At 52.1% G+C, this 13,191-nt stretch overlaps 1 protein-coding gene across 10 annotated transcripts in view; it reads left to right on the forward strand.

Moving 5' to 3' along the window:
- The first annotated feature begins 223 nt into the window (after positions 1 to 223).
- The window catches only part of TENM4 (teneurin transmembrane protein 4), an 849,352-nt gene continuing 836,384 nt past the window's right edge, over positions 224 to 13,191 (forward strand). For all 10 annotated transcript variants that reach the window (XM_060403943.1, XM_060403939.1, XM_060403940.1 and 7 more), the window contains exon 1: positions 224 to 503. The gene's annotated coding sequence lies outside the window, so the exon portion shown is untranslated. The remainder of the gene's footprint in view (positions 504 to 13,191) is intronic.

Genomic DNA, 13,191 nt, shown 5'->3' on the forward strand with positions numbered 1-13,191 from the left:
TGTCTCGCTCGCCCTCTCTGTGTGTAAGAGAGCGAGGGTGGGGGACGGAGGCAGGCAGGCGAGCAGGCGGGGAGGGGAAGACGAGGAGGGAAGCTATTAAACACACACACACTCACACACACACGCGCGCGCACGCACACCCCCGCCCCAACACCCCCCTCCGCTCCCCCCCCCCCCACCCCCACCCAAGCCTCGGGATTGCAGCTGTTTGATGTGGGCCAGCAGTGCTGGCAGGGACGCCGGCCGGGAGCGGCCGGGAGCGGCGGCCGGGCGTGCGCGCGCGGCTGGAGACTCGCTGGGGCTCCGCTCCCTGCGGGAGCTATTGTTGGTCTCGCCGGAGCTGAGCGCGGAGCTGGGACCTGCTCCTTCCTGGGCGCCCGCCTGCTCGGGCACGCGGAGCCGCGGAGCCCCGCCGCCTAGAGTGAGAGGAGCCACCGGTGCGGCGCCTCGCCTCTCTGCCGCCCTCCTCCTAGCTTCCCCGGCGGCGGCAGCCTGCAGCCACGGTAAGGCGGCGCGATCCGCTCTACGGAAAAGCGCCTTCGGGGACACCGCGGCGGAGCCTCCCCTGCTCTCTCTCCTCTCGGCGCTCGTTAGCCGGGGAAGGGTCGGGGCAGCTCGCGCGGATGCCCAGGGCTCCCGGAGACGCTCGCTCGCTTCCCCGGCCCGCACCGGGTGAGGCAGCGAGGACGGCTGGGGTTTCCGGGGAGGCGAGTGGGTCTGGAGCCCCGAGCCTCCACCGCGCAGCCCCCCGGAACCCCACTGCAGACTGGAGCCTGGGAACCAAGGCTAGGGGAGAGCCGCGAGACTGGGCGCATGCTGGGGTTCGTCGGCCTTGCCCGGGTCCCCTTTCCCCGCCCTGGCCCCAGCGTCCGCAGCCCCTTTGCGGACCCGACCGCCACAGGGCCCGGCGGGCGCTGGAGGAGCCCGCGAGGCGGCGCCGGGCTCCCGGGCTGCAGCCTGCCCTGTCGGGCTAGCGCCGGCTGCGGCGACCCCGCGCGCCCTGCGGTTGGAACGGAGAACCAGGAGACGCGACCCCAGCCCCGTGCCCTCTGCAGCCGACACGGCGCCCCTCTCTAGCCCGCCGCCCTGCCGCGGTGTCCATAGTCCCCTCGGAGCGAGTTGAGGCTGCAGCCCCTGGGTGGACACTCGGAGCGCTCCTGTGTGTGTGTGTGTGTGTGTGTGTGTGTGTGTGTGTGTGTGAGAGAGAGAGAGAGAGAGAGAGAGAGAGAGAGAGAGAGAGAGAGAGAGAGAGAGAGAGAGAGAGAGATGGCACCCAGCTTCGGGGAAATGTGCTCTGGGATGAAATGTGATCAGTGAGCTCCTTAGTCATTTTCCTCGCGGTTTAAAAATGCAGTCTATATTAGGAGCACTCAGGAAGGGGAAGGTGGTCTCGAGGAGTGTGTGTGTGTGTGTGTGTGTCTGTGTGTGTCTGTGTGTGTACAGGCAACCAGGAAATACAGTCAACTACTGGGGTGATGGTAGGTTCAACTGGTGAGTCCTCCTTGGCGGGGCAGTAGGGTGGGCTTTGCGGGCCGCTGCCCGCCCTTCTCTGCCCTGCCTCCGCCTAGGCGAGGTTGGAAAGTACTGGAAATTCAACTGCGTGGTCTGTAACTTTGGAAACTGGCTCCCCTTTCAGGGAGAGACTTTAAGGAGATTTGTATACATTCTGGTCCATGTGGACGAGGGTATTATTACTCGTTTGGGTTACGGAGTCTTCTTTAGAACCGCAGCAGTCCCCTGCTCGGTCCCTTACCGGCTCCAACCACCAGCCGCGGCGAGGTCTGTAGAGACGCAGCTCTCTGTAAGCCACCCATGCGGCGAAAGCGGCGCCGGGGGCAGCCGGGGTTTTGCCGAGTCCTGCTCGCACTCTTGGTATTTGACTAGCCCAGGAGAGCGCCCTACCGCTTGCGGAAGGCGGTGGCGAGGGACGCTCGGTGTTTGAGCGCGGGGCTGAGACGGTGTTCATGTGCTGAGCCGTGCGGCCGCGCTCGCCGGGAGATCAGCCGAACGGCATCGCGGGCAATTACATAAACTGCCTCAGTGATTACCCGGAACCTTGATAGGAGCCCCAGGTTGGCGAAGGACAAGCTTGAAAGTTTGCTAGCTTGAGGAATGTAAGTACCGGGCGCCCCTACTCTGGAACCAGAGAGGAGAGCGACGCCCCGCATCACGGCGCCCACCCTCGCGATGGGCGTTGGATGCCGATGCCACTGTCCCCCTCGCCCTCAAAGAACCGCAGATCGAGGCAGCGGCCGGGAAAGGATCTGGGATTGATGAGAGAGAAAAAGCCGGTCGGAACTCAGGGTCTTTTGAGTTCGCAGGGGACCAAGGCTCCACCTTGGGGGGTGAGGGAGGCCTTCCAGGGAATGCTGTATTAGGAAACCGGCGTTGTGTCTTAGGAGACCCCAAAGGCCCTCTTCTTTGCTTCTCCGAGCGCCTCCTCCCCATCTTCCACACGCAGTGCCCTTCATGTGTTTAGAATCCTGCGCGCGATGCCTGGTGCCCCCTCGGAGAGGCCAAGGATCCCGGCAATGCAGGCCCACTCCGGCGCGGGCTTGGAGAGAGAGAGAGAGAGTCCGCCAGCACGAGTACCTATTCCTGGCTTCCCGGGCCAGGCCGGCGCGGGTCCCGTGGGAGCCGAGCGCGGCTTCCCCTCGCCTGGCTTCTCTGCCTCACGGACGGCAGTTTGCCTCTGTTGCGTTTCTTCTCCGCATCTCGCGGCTTCCCTTTGCCGCCTGCAGCACGTTGATGGGCTTTGATAGAGAAACCACAGTAGTAGAGTGGTGTGTGGTTTTATTATTATTATTTTTTTAATCTTTTTTCGCCTGTAGAGGGATTAGGCAGCCGGACCTGGCAGTGCCTTGCAGACCGCTGAAGTCTGGGGCACAGCAGCTCTGAGCTACCTCCTCGCTCAGCCGTGGGGGTGGCGGCGTGCACGGATGGGAAATGTTTTGTTTTCCCCACATTCCAGCGTCCAGAAACCCCGCATTGCCACCCCGCGGCCCCCACCCCGCCGAAATCCCTGGTCTTGTCTGAGTGTGTTCCGTGCTGTAAAATAAATCCTCCCTCTCGCAGACCTGTGGGGCTGTTCGGATTTCCTGCCGCTGCCATGATCCTTAACAATGCGATTGCAAAGCTCGTGCTCGGCTGGGAAAAATCCTCAGGTGCCGGCCGGCCTCGCCTTGACCTTGCTGAAGGCGCCTTCAACCCGGCTGCCGGCGGGAATCGGGCCGGGCCCGCGGGGGTCTGGGGAGGGGCAGGGGTGTGCCCCGGAGGTGCTAGCTTCACCCCCAGGGCAGGGTCGCCGCTGGGCCGCCGCGGGGAGGGGACGGGGCTCCGCAGCAACCTGTTTCCCTGCGCTCAGGGGCCACGCATTCCTGCCCCTCGCCTTGGCGCTGGCCCCGCGCTACCCTCCTCCCCGCCCACCTCTGACCACCTCCAGGGGTCCAGGGTGGGAGACCCCGATCGCGCTCCACACCCCCCACCCCCACCCTCGACGTCTGCCCTTGGTCCCCGGCGTGGGGCTCCTGGGCCGACAGAGCCGCAGTCCGCCGGAGCCGGGCCGCTGGGTGGGCGGGGCCGGGCTGGGAAACCCGATCCGAGATCTCAGCGTTCCCGGCCAAGTTGCCGCCCCCGGCGCGGCGAGGAGTCCGCGTCGCGCGTCTCTCCCCTCTCCCCTGCCTGCCCTCCATCTTCACCACCCCCGGCGCGCTCCGGGCGCCCTGCCGCTCAGCTTCGCCGGGAGCTCTCTTCGCCAAAGTTACAAGCAATGTTTTCACAGGTGGTGGCGGTGGAAGCAAGTTTTATGTGTGTGTGTGTGTGTGCGTGTCTGTGTGTGTGTATTTGCGCGCACGCGCTTGGGAGGGGAAGAAGTGCGCCTGGAGGGGAGGTACGCGGGAGGCTAGTCATCTCGCAAAAACCAGATTCCTCTCTTTGTGGGCGTTATAAGGGGACGTTGCGGCAGCATCCGTTTCCCCTGGTGACGGAGAGAATGGGAAGTCCTTGCACCTGGTGGACCTGAACCCGTTGGAGCAGATTTCCCGAGGTGATCGTGTGTCTCCCCTCCACCGCGGTGCTTTGAGAATGCTTGAAGGCTTAGCCGTCCCCACGTCCCTCAGGACTTAGGACATAGACGTTCACATAGTTTTAGAGGACTAATTCAGGGGAGGTTTGATTCCTACCACCTGCCTTTCAGTGCGTGGGGGCAGGGTTCAGGTTGGTGCGCGGACTCGCCAAGTCTGTGGTGGGGAAGTTGTCAGGGATGGAAAGGTTTTCCAGAGAGATCTCTTGGATTCATTAGCCTCCTAGTATCAAGCCCTCTCTTGAGGAGGGTGGTGGGCGGAATGTGGGCAGTAGGCCAGTGAAGCATCCTACTGGACCGTGGGGAGAAAAGGGTCGGCCTTGTTCAATGAGGGGCGCCAGAGGGCAGAACTAGGGCTCACCCCTAAAATGAACCACCAGAAGACAGTTCTGCGAGCGAATGGAATGACCTGGAATACGAGGTAATGAGCTCTGTAGGAACAGGTGTTGCCTGGATCTCCAAAGGCTCTCCTCCCATAGATCTGACTAGGTGGTAGGATCTCTTCCATGGTTTTGTGGGGTTAAATCCAGAGGATGTGACTTTAACCCCTTAATTTCCTGGACGGGAGTCATGACTCTATGGCCTCAGGCAAGTTTCCTTTGAAGCTTCAGCCCTCTTGCCTGTAAATTGGGAGGATACTATCTAGTTTCCAGCGTTGTAAGGATTAAGGTCCATAGAGCCTCTGACATACTGCAAGCCATTCACAGATGGTCATTCCCTCCCACCTCCTTCATCCCTTTACGACGTGTTGCTTTGAGGGTGGGGGATGGGCAGGGAAATCAACAACCCCAGAAAAACCAGCAATATTGCATCCACAGCCTATTTAAAACCAGCTCAAATGCTTGACACAAAAATATCTTCTCTTTTCTTAGAAAAGTCATTTCCAGTTTTGTTAGAATTTCTCCCTCATTGAGTCCCTTTTTTCCTCGCAAAATTATATCCTCATGCAGATTGGCTTGTTACATAACCTGATATTTCCAGATCAAAAGTTAGGAATAATGGGGGAAAAGGGTGATTAAGAATTTAAGGTACTGTTGGATGAGACAAGCAAGGGACTCAGTTTGAGACCCTTGCTCACACTCTTTAAGTGTATTAGAGGTTGAAGGAAAATGAGGCCTACTAAGCACATAGTACAGATCCTCACTGGGTACTCAGCTGCCTGTCTGGTTCTAACAGGTGGCTACTCTGCCTGGGCCCCAGCCTCCCCTGATGTTCCTGGCCCCGTACACTCTCCCACATCCATAAATGCAGGTTTGATTCCAAGAGCCTAGCAGGGTAAATCCATGTCAATTTCAGATCTAAAGAGCTAATTTTACCTGTCTTCTAACATGGTCTATGAGCCTGGCTTATTGTAACTGAAAGCTAAATCACTCCATCTTGGCTTTGCGTTGAAAGACTGCTATGGGGGCCACTTAGAAAGTCACACATGCCCCAGTTCCCAGGGAACCAAGCATGCATGGATCCCTGAATTTATAGTTTTCCATAAGGAAGGCTGCTAATGAAACTGTAAATGTAGAGGCTTGGTCCTCTGTGGGTTATATATTTATTACTTTGTCTCAATTTTTTTCTAACTTTTATTGTCTTTATTCTAATTACCAAAGTAATATATGTTCACTGTAGCAAAGTAAGACAATGCAGAGAAAAGCAAAAAGAAAATGTTTCACCACGATCGGGGTTGTACCTTGTGACTTCTCTTTATGACTAGAAAAAATGAGATCATAGTTACAGTATTTTCAGTGCTTATTTTCCTTTCTTGATAAATCTTTCCATGTTATGACTTTTTCCCCATGGCAACATTTTTAATGGGTACATAGAACCCCAACATTTTAATATGGCATAATTTAGTAGAACAGTACACAAATTTTGACTTTTGGTTTATTTGTAGTTTTTTCGGAGAAGGCAGTGGCAACCCACTCTAGTACTCTTGCCTGGAAAACCCCATGGATGGAGAAGCCTGGTAGGCTGCAGTCCATGGGGTCACTGAGGGTAGGACACAACTGAGCGACTTCCCTTTCACTTTTCATTTTCATGCATTGGAGAAGGAAATGGCAACCCACTCCAGTGTTCTTGCCTGGAGAATCCCAGGGACGAGGGAGTCTGGTAGGCTGCAGTCTATGGGGTCTCACAGAGTCGGACACGACTGAAGTGACTTAGCTTAGCTAGTTTATTTTTATTTTAGTTTTTTATTATTATCACCAAGCTGCAGTAATTATTCTTGTACACACTGGGCAATTTTAGCGTTTCATTGAGATAAATCCCCAAAAAGCAGGATTGCAGAATCAGAGGCATATGCCATGGTGAGACTTCTGTCACACATGAAAAGGAGTGGAGTCCCTTGTGATTTCTACTTCATCTTTTTTAAACCAGAATATGGCTGCTTACTTTGCGATCCTCTGCAGGCATGAGGGACTAGGTAGGAGAGAGGGGTAGGGGTGATAATCAAACCTCAAGCAGAGGATTTGCATAACTTTGAGCCTTTCTGCTAAACTGATAGGCAAATCATTTTTTCCAAGAACATTTTCCTTCTCTGGCTGTCTTGGAATCATCACTCTCTGTAACCCTTCAGCCATCAGTGGAGACAAAATATGTAGATATGTGTCTGTATTGTAGGTGAGGCTGGCTCCCTGGTGAATGACAGACGTTCCTCAGAGAACTGAGTGTGTCTTTGCATTTGGAGTCCCCTCTCCCTGCACCCCATTTTTGCTTCAGAGGCCTTAGAAAAGTTTGCAAAGGAAACCACCCCAAGGTAATAAGCTTATCCTCCCTTTCTCAACCCCACTGTCCACTGCATGTCATTTATTGGGACCAGCAGCCTAAAAGTCTCACTTTGTGATCCCTGGGCACAATGAAAAAACAAACAACAACAACCAAAAACCACCTACTTGCTGTTCCTACGTAGTTGGTCCCTACCCTTGTCCCATCCTTGCTTGGGCCAGTTCAGTCCCCAGATGTGTTTGTCAGCCTTCCTTTCACGCATCAGATTTCTGTGACCCAGAAAAGATTTGTTGCCTGTGGTTAGACGACTTGTCCTCTGACAAAGTATTGTGTGGAGCCAGTGGGGGAAGTCCAGTCCTCCCGTTTCCAAGGTGTCCCCAGGCTCGGCAGGAGACATCAGGAGTTCCTTTAGATCGAATGGAGCGGTCTGATGCCGTAGCCACCATAAAGGAAACCTGCTTTGCTGGTCGCAGACTCTGACTTCTGACAAGTGTTTAAATGCTTCCTTGATACTGGCACACTCCACTTTCACTTGGGGGAGGTGACGGAGTATTTTTGTCCTTTGCCACATCCCGAACTTCAAATTGGGGTTTTTCTTTCATTTGTGAAACAGAAAGGAAACAGGGCATCGATGTAGCAGGATCTCAAGAGCAAGCATGCCCTGCCCCCTCCTCCCTGTCCCCTGAGCCCTGCATTTGCTTTGCCAGTGGATGGGAAATGTGGCCTGGACCTACAGTGAGGAAAGGGTGTAGGAGGCAACTGATTAATCACTAGGATCATCAAGAACCTTAGGTTTTAAGAATGTTTGTCTCACAAAAGACCCCATTTTCTCGCTGTGGAATGATTGTTGATTTCTAAAACTCTGATCGTTGAACTCTTTTGAAAGTCAAACCAGAGAGCTGGAGTTTGGTGAAACACTTGCCAATTTCTGAAATTAATTTCCCTCTCTAGAAAACTAGGTTGGGAGACGAGAGTAGATTTGATGTTTTATAAATTTGTGCTGCTCAAACTTTAACCCATGTTACTGGAAAATCTTGTTAAAACTCAGGTTGTAATTCAGTAGGTCTAGAGCAGGTCTAAAGATCCATAGGACCCAAGAATCTACATTTCTGACCAACTCCCAGTGGGTACTTTGCTGCTGGTCCATGGCCCAACTTAGAGAAGCAAGATCTCAAGCTACTTCCTACTCCGACCTTATTACAGAAAGTGATAATAGTGACTGCTAGACGTCAGGAGGAGCTGTCTTGTAGTCTGGTGTTGTAAAGGACGTGTCTGTTCTTGCCTTTTGAGTTTTGAGAATTGGCATCTTCATTTTCTCAGACAGGCTGGGGAGGGACTTTGTCAACCCTCTCATCCTGTGGTTGTTCAGGAAGTGGAAGAATGGGGTAGGAACAAAACCAACTGAGTGCCTCTGAATGTCAGGTAGCTGCTGTTATCACCATGTTCTGTATGGGGAGACAAGCTCAATAAGGCGAGCCATCTGTCCAGGACAGACACCAAGGCCCAGCATTTGATTGCACACCTCTCTGACCCCCAGACCTTATTTTTCTTAGAATGGCAACTTTTTAGCTTTCTAGAATGCCAGGTAATTAAAACTGAGTGCTTATTAGCAAAGTGTTTCCCTTTAAAGGTGCTTTTACTAGGCCTACTTTAAGAGTGGATCCAGACATTTCAAAATTTGCATCATTGTCAGGCAAGCAATTAAAGTGCTTAAGGGCTTAAAAGCAATTTGTTCAAGTTGGTTAAATATCCGCCCTCCCCAATCTTGTTTGTTTTATTAATTTACTCATCAAACTGTGACATCAAAACCATTGCAAACGTAAATTTCAGTATCTTCCGATTGGTGGAACCTTTCAAACAAAAGAACCTGGCGGTGATGAGATCCACGGTGGAAGGATCTGGTGCAGGGCGAGTCAGAGAAATCAGCCTTTTACTAAATAAACCCAGCCTTGCTTTGGCCTCTGGATGAGTATTGGTCCTTGGAACGTTTTATTAACGTGCAATTATTCTGAGAACCAGTCAGCAACGCAGCTCTTTGCAAAAACATTCATTAGCTGATCTTTACATCACCCCCAGATGGCAGATAAATAGCACTAATCTGAGAGAACAAATGGACACCCAGCGATGCGGGTAGAAGAGGCAGAGTCTTGCCTTGCAGGAAGGATGGCAGAGGTAGGTGGCACTGGGGACTCTATGAGTGTGTCACTCAGAAAATACTGGCTGGTGCGCTAGGTACTCCAGAGCTGCGCTGTGCAATGTGGCCACTAGTCACAATTTGAGTTCAATTTAATTAAAGTTAAATCAAACTAATAATTCATCTCCTCCATTGCTCTAGCTGCATTTCAGGTGCTCAGGAGAGGAGAGTGGCTACCATATCAGACTGTGCAGATACGGATCATTTCTATCATCACACAAAGTTCTCTCGGACAGTGTTGGTCTGGAAGCTTGGTGTCTGACAAACGCAGAGGTCCTCACGCCCTGAAGCTCTCATGCAAAATTTCCTAAAAGGACGCCTGACGTTCGGTATTTCTATCATTTTATAACCAGAGCTGTGGCGGAGTACTTCCGGGTGGTGGGTAGGGACCTAGTTCAAGTCCCTGTTCATCCACATACCCGTTCAATGACTAGAGGTAGGTTATTGAACGAGTCTTTACACACTCTGTGCCTCTTTGCAGATCCATGCTACTATTTTTCACTTGCTAGCCAAGATTATTTGTCAGACAACATTGGATTCTGGAGGGGATGCTGGGAGAAAGGTACTCTCCTTTGCTGCTGGTGGAAATGCAAGTTAACCTACCCTTTTAGGAAAGCAATTTGGCAATAACTGTCAGTAGTCCTAGAAACACTTATTCCCTTTATTCCAGTATTCCGATTCTAGGAATCTAGCCAAAGGAAATAATCAGAGATGGGCAGAAAAGATGTAAGAATAAAAATGTTCATTGCAGTGTTATTTATAATGGTGAAAAAAGAAGAATTGGATGGGACAAGTTAAATATGGCAGAGCCGAGCAGTGGGATATTATGCAAAGATTAAGTGTTGTTTCTGACATGTTTTTTTGTGACATGGGAGAATGCCACAAAGAAATTTATGTTTAGAAAAATACCACGTGCTCTAGTATTAGAACCCAAATATATTTGTCAAAGCAGGCATTTGTTGAAACAGAGCCGAGAAGAAATAGACAAGCTAGTAAAGGTTGTAACCTGTGAATTAATAGAATTTTTTGATCATTTTGAGAGAATCATTTTCGCTTTTTCCTCTAAACTTGGTACTTTATTTTTCTTTTCTTTACTGCGTCGCGGTGCCTGGGCTTCTCACTCAGAGCACAGGCTTCAGGTATGTGGGCTCAGTAGTTGCGCTGCAAGGGTTTAGCTGCTCCTCAGCATGTGGGATCTTCCCGAACCAAAGGTCGAACTCCTGTCCCCTACATTGGCAGCTGGACTCTTAACTACTGGAAAGTGAAAGGGAAGTCGCTCAGTCGTGTCTGACTCTTTGCGACCCCATGGACTGCGGCCCACCAGGCTCCTCCGTCCATGGGATTTTCCAGGCAAGAGTACTGGAGTGGGGTGCCAGTGCCTTCTCCAGGGGATCTTCCTGACCTAGGGATTGAACCCGGGCCTCCTACATGTAGGCAGACACTTTACCGTCTGAGCCACCAGGGAACTACTAGAGCACCGGTGAAGTTTGGATTTCTTTTAAAAATTTTTTTAACTAAACCAGCCTGCAGTGTTTGGCCACCACGTGTCCTGCTGTCCTGTGCCCAGTGCTGCTGTGCAGTCAGGGACTCTCAGCTCTCCCTATCTGCCCTTTCTAGCAGTTTGGCATTTCTGGCTTATCCTATCTAGCGTTCGTCTACCGTCAACGCCAGGAAGTGCTTCCTAGCATCCAACCTGAACTGCTTCTCATGGCCCCTGAAGTCAGTCTCTCTGTGTGCGCGCGCTGAGGTGATTCCGACTAACCAGCGTGGAATATTGGGAAGAGCATCAGCTTTGGAGCCGGAAAGAACTGGGTCAGACCCTGCCACTCACTACCTCGCCGTGTGACCTTGGGCAACCTTCTGAGCCTCAAAGCTCTCATCTGTAAAATTGGGAACACAGGTGAGCTCATCTCATATCGAGTGGCTGTGAGGATTAAGTGTTCATTCAGGAGAACGCCTGGCACAGGTAAGTAAGGAGGCAGATGACCTCAGGGCTGGGCGCACGGTGCCGTGGAGGAGGTCGGCTCCTTTGTCTGCCAGGATCCTCCCTGGAGGTTGGCAGGGTCCCCACTTTCCTGACGGAGATGGGCGTCTGGTGGTTGCAGGACTCATCCCCAACACACAGCTTTGGGTTTGCAGAGCTGGGGCTTGATGGATTGTGGCCAATGCTGAGTTGTGGGCCTTCTCAGGTACAGGCTGGTGAGCTCTGTTGCTGCCTGGCCTGTTTTCTTTTGTTTTATCAGTTTCCCTGGGATGCACTTCATCCTAATCCTGTGTAAACCCCTCAATATTTCCCATCCACGTGCTCCATCCCTCTCAAGGAATAAATAAAGCAGACTGTTCCATAATTGCAGGATGAATGATTATAACAACAACAAAAAAAGATGCTTAATTCAAAAGTAGCCCTGATACAGTAACAGAGGTGGGGGTGCTCAGCCTGGAACCCCTTCCCAGGAGGTCTCCAGAACCCTGTGGCTCAGCTCACTTTTTTTTGCCATCTTGTGAAACCGCCACCCACACTTCCTGTCTTGGTAGCTTGCAAGAGACCCTGAATTTGTGGACGGCCCCACTGCCAGTTGTGACACTTCATTTCTGTGGGACTTTGACAAGTTATTTAATGTCTACACTCCTTAGTTTCCTTATCCACAAGTTGGGGATAGTGATGATTCTTTGGTAGCATTGTTGAGAGGATTGTCAGGAAAGAATGTGGCACTTTTGTGAGTCCTTATCATTGTTGAGTGAGCATCTTTTTTTTTGAGGGCCACCTGAATCACGAGTTTTTTTTCCTCCACTATGGATAGTTCTCCCATGTACTTCAGTTAAGTGTTTTTCAAAGCCATGTAGGACAGTAGTCAATTCTAGTGGATTTGGGGTTGAATTCTCTGTTTGTCACCTAGTAGCTGTCGGACACGACTGAAGCGACTTAGCAGCAGCAGCAGCAGCAGCAGCAGCAGCTGTATGAAGTCAAGTAACTTCTCTGAGCTTTCAACATCTTTTCATTTCTAAAATGGGAAATAGAAGTCTCTATCCCGAACAGTTGGTGTGGGGTTGGTAAAGCTGGTCAAGTGCCTGACAGGCTGCGTCTTTGGTGTGAACAGTGGCTCTTGCCGTTGCTGTTTTTCCTTCCTGTTATCCCCTTACCCACTTGGCTCTTGACGCTCTGATTCTTGCTTGCAGAGTCTTGACTGAACTGTAATCACAGTTCAGCAGTGGACCGACCTGTGTGTTGATGGGGGGTTGGGCAGGGTGCTGGGAGGGTTCAAGGCAGCTTGTTTCTGGTTGTTTGCAGGTCAAACTCTAAGAGGAACCCCGGCACCCCTGCCTTGTGAAAATGGAGGTGTCTGTAGAAATAAAAAAGCCAGGGGGCTCAAGATGTAGACCATGGCCCTTTTTTTCTGACTCCAGCTCTGGCCCTTTGCCAGTCCACCCAGCCAGGTCAGAGTCATGTTCCACCTGCTTCTCCTAGCTGCTGTCAGATTTTGAGCTGGATTTTGAGTTCCAGCTCAGCACCCTGCACAGTGGGTCCCAGGCTTGACTGTATCTCAGAATGAGCTGGGAGCTGTTGTCAATGCCCAGCTCCGCCCCAGAGTGCTCTGAATGGCTCTAGCTGGGACCCAGGCCACAGAGCTCTGCAGAGCTCCCAAGCTGATGCAAAAGTGTAACCCAGACTGAGAAATGGTGCAGAGTTATAGAGCCTCATAACATATTTGTTCTCTCTCTTCTTCAAAGAAGTGTGGAGGAATTTATGTATGAGGTGGGTGACCTAATTTATTTGAGCTATGGGACTACAGATATAGCAATCAAGGCTTCTTTCCCACCCCTTCCCTGGGCCTTCTGGGTGAACTGGGGCATCTGGGTCAGAAAAATAGCCCTCCTCTCAGCCTGCCTTCTCGTTCCAACACAGTTGTGTTCTGAGTGCTGGGAAGGGCCTAACCCTCGCTGGGGGATGTGGTGATATTGCTTTGACCTGGTTTTGCTGCTTTTATGTTCATTTCTGGGCAGAGCCCTATTAACTATTCATGCAATGCCCTCCACCCGGCCAGCAGGGCCTCGGGACTCCCTGAGTAGAGGAGGGAATGTCTGAGCCGTTTCTGCTTCCTCCAGAAGGCTGAGATGGGAGTAGCTCGCCAGGACTGGTGCCGGAGAATTGACACGCCCTAAGGGGCTGGAGACCTCGCACATCTGGAAGGTTTGGGTGATT

The sequence above is a fragment of the Ovis aries genome, chromosome 21 (genome assembly GCF_016772045.2).
Source record: "Ovis aries strain OAR_USU_Benz2616 breed Rambouillet chromosome 21, ARS-UI_Ramb_v3.0, whole genome shotgun sequence".
Lineage (NCBI taxonomy): Eukaryota > Metazoa > Chordata > Mammalia > Artiodactyla > Bovidae > Ovis > Ovis aries.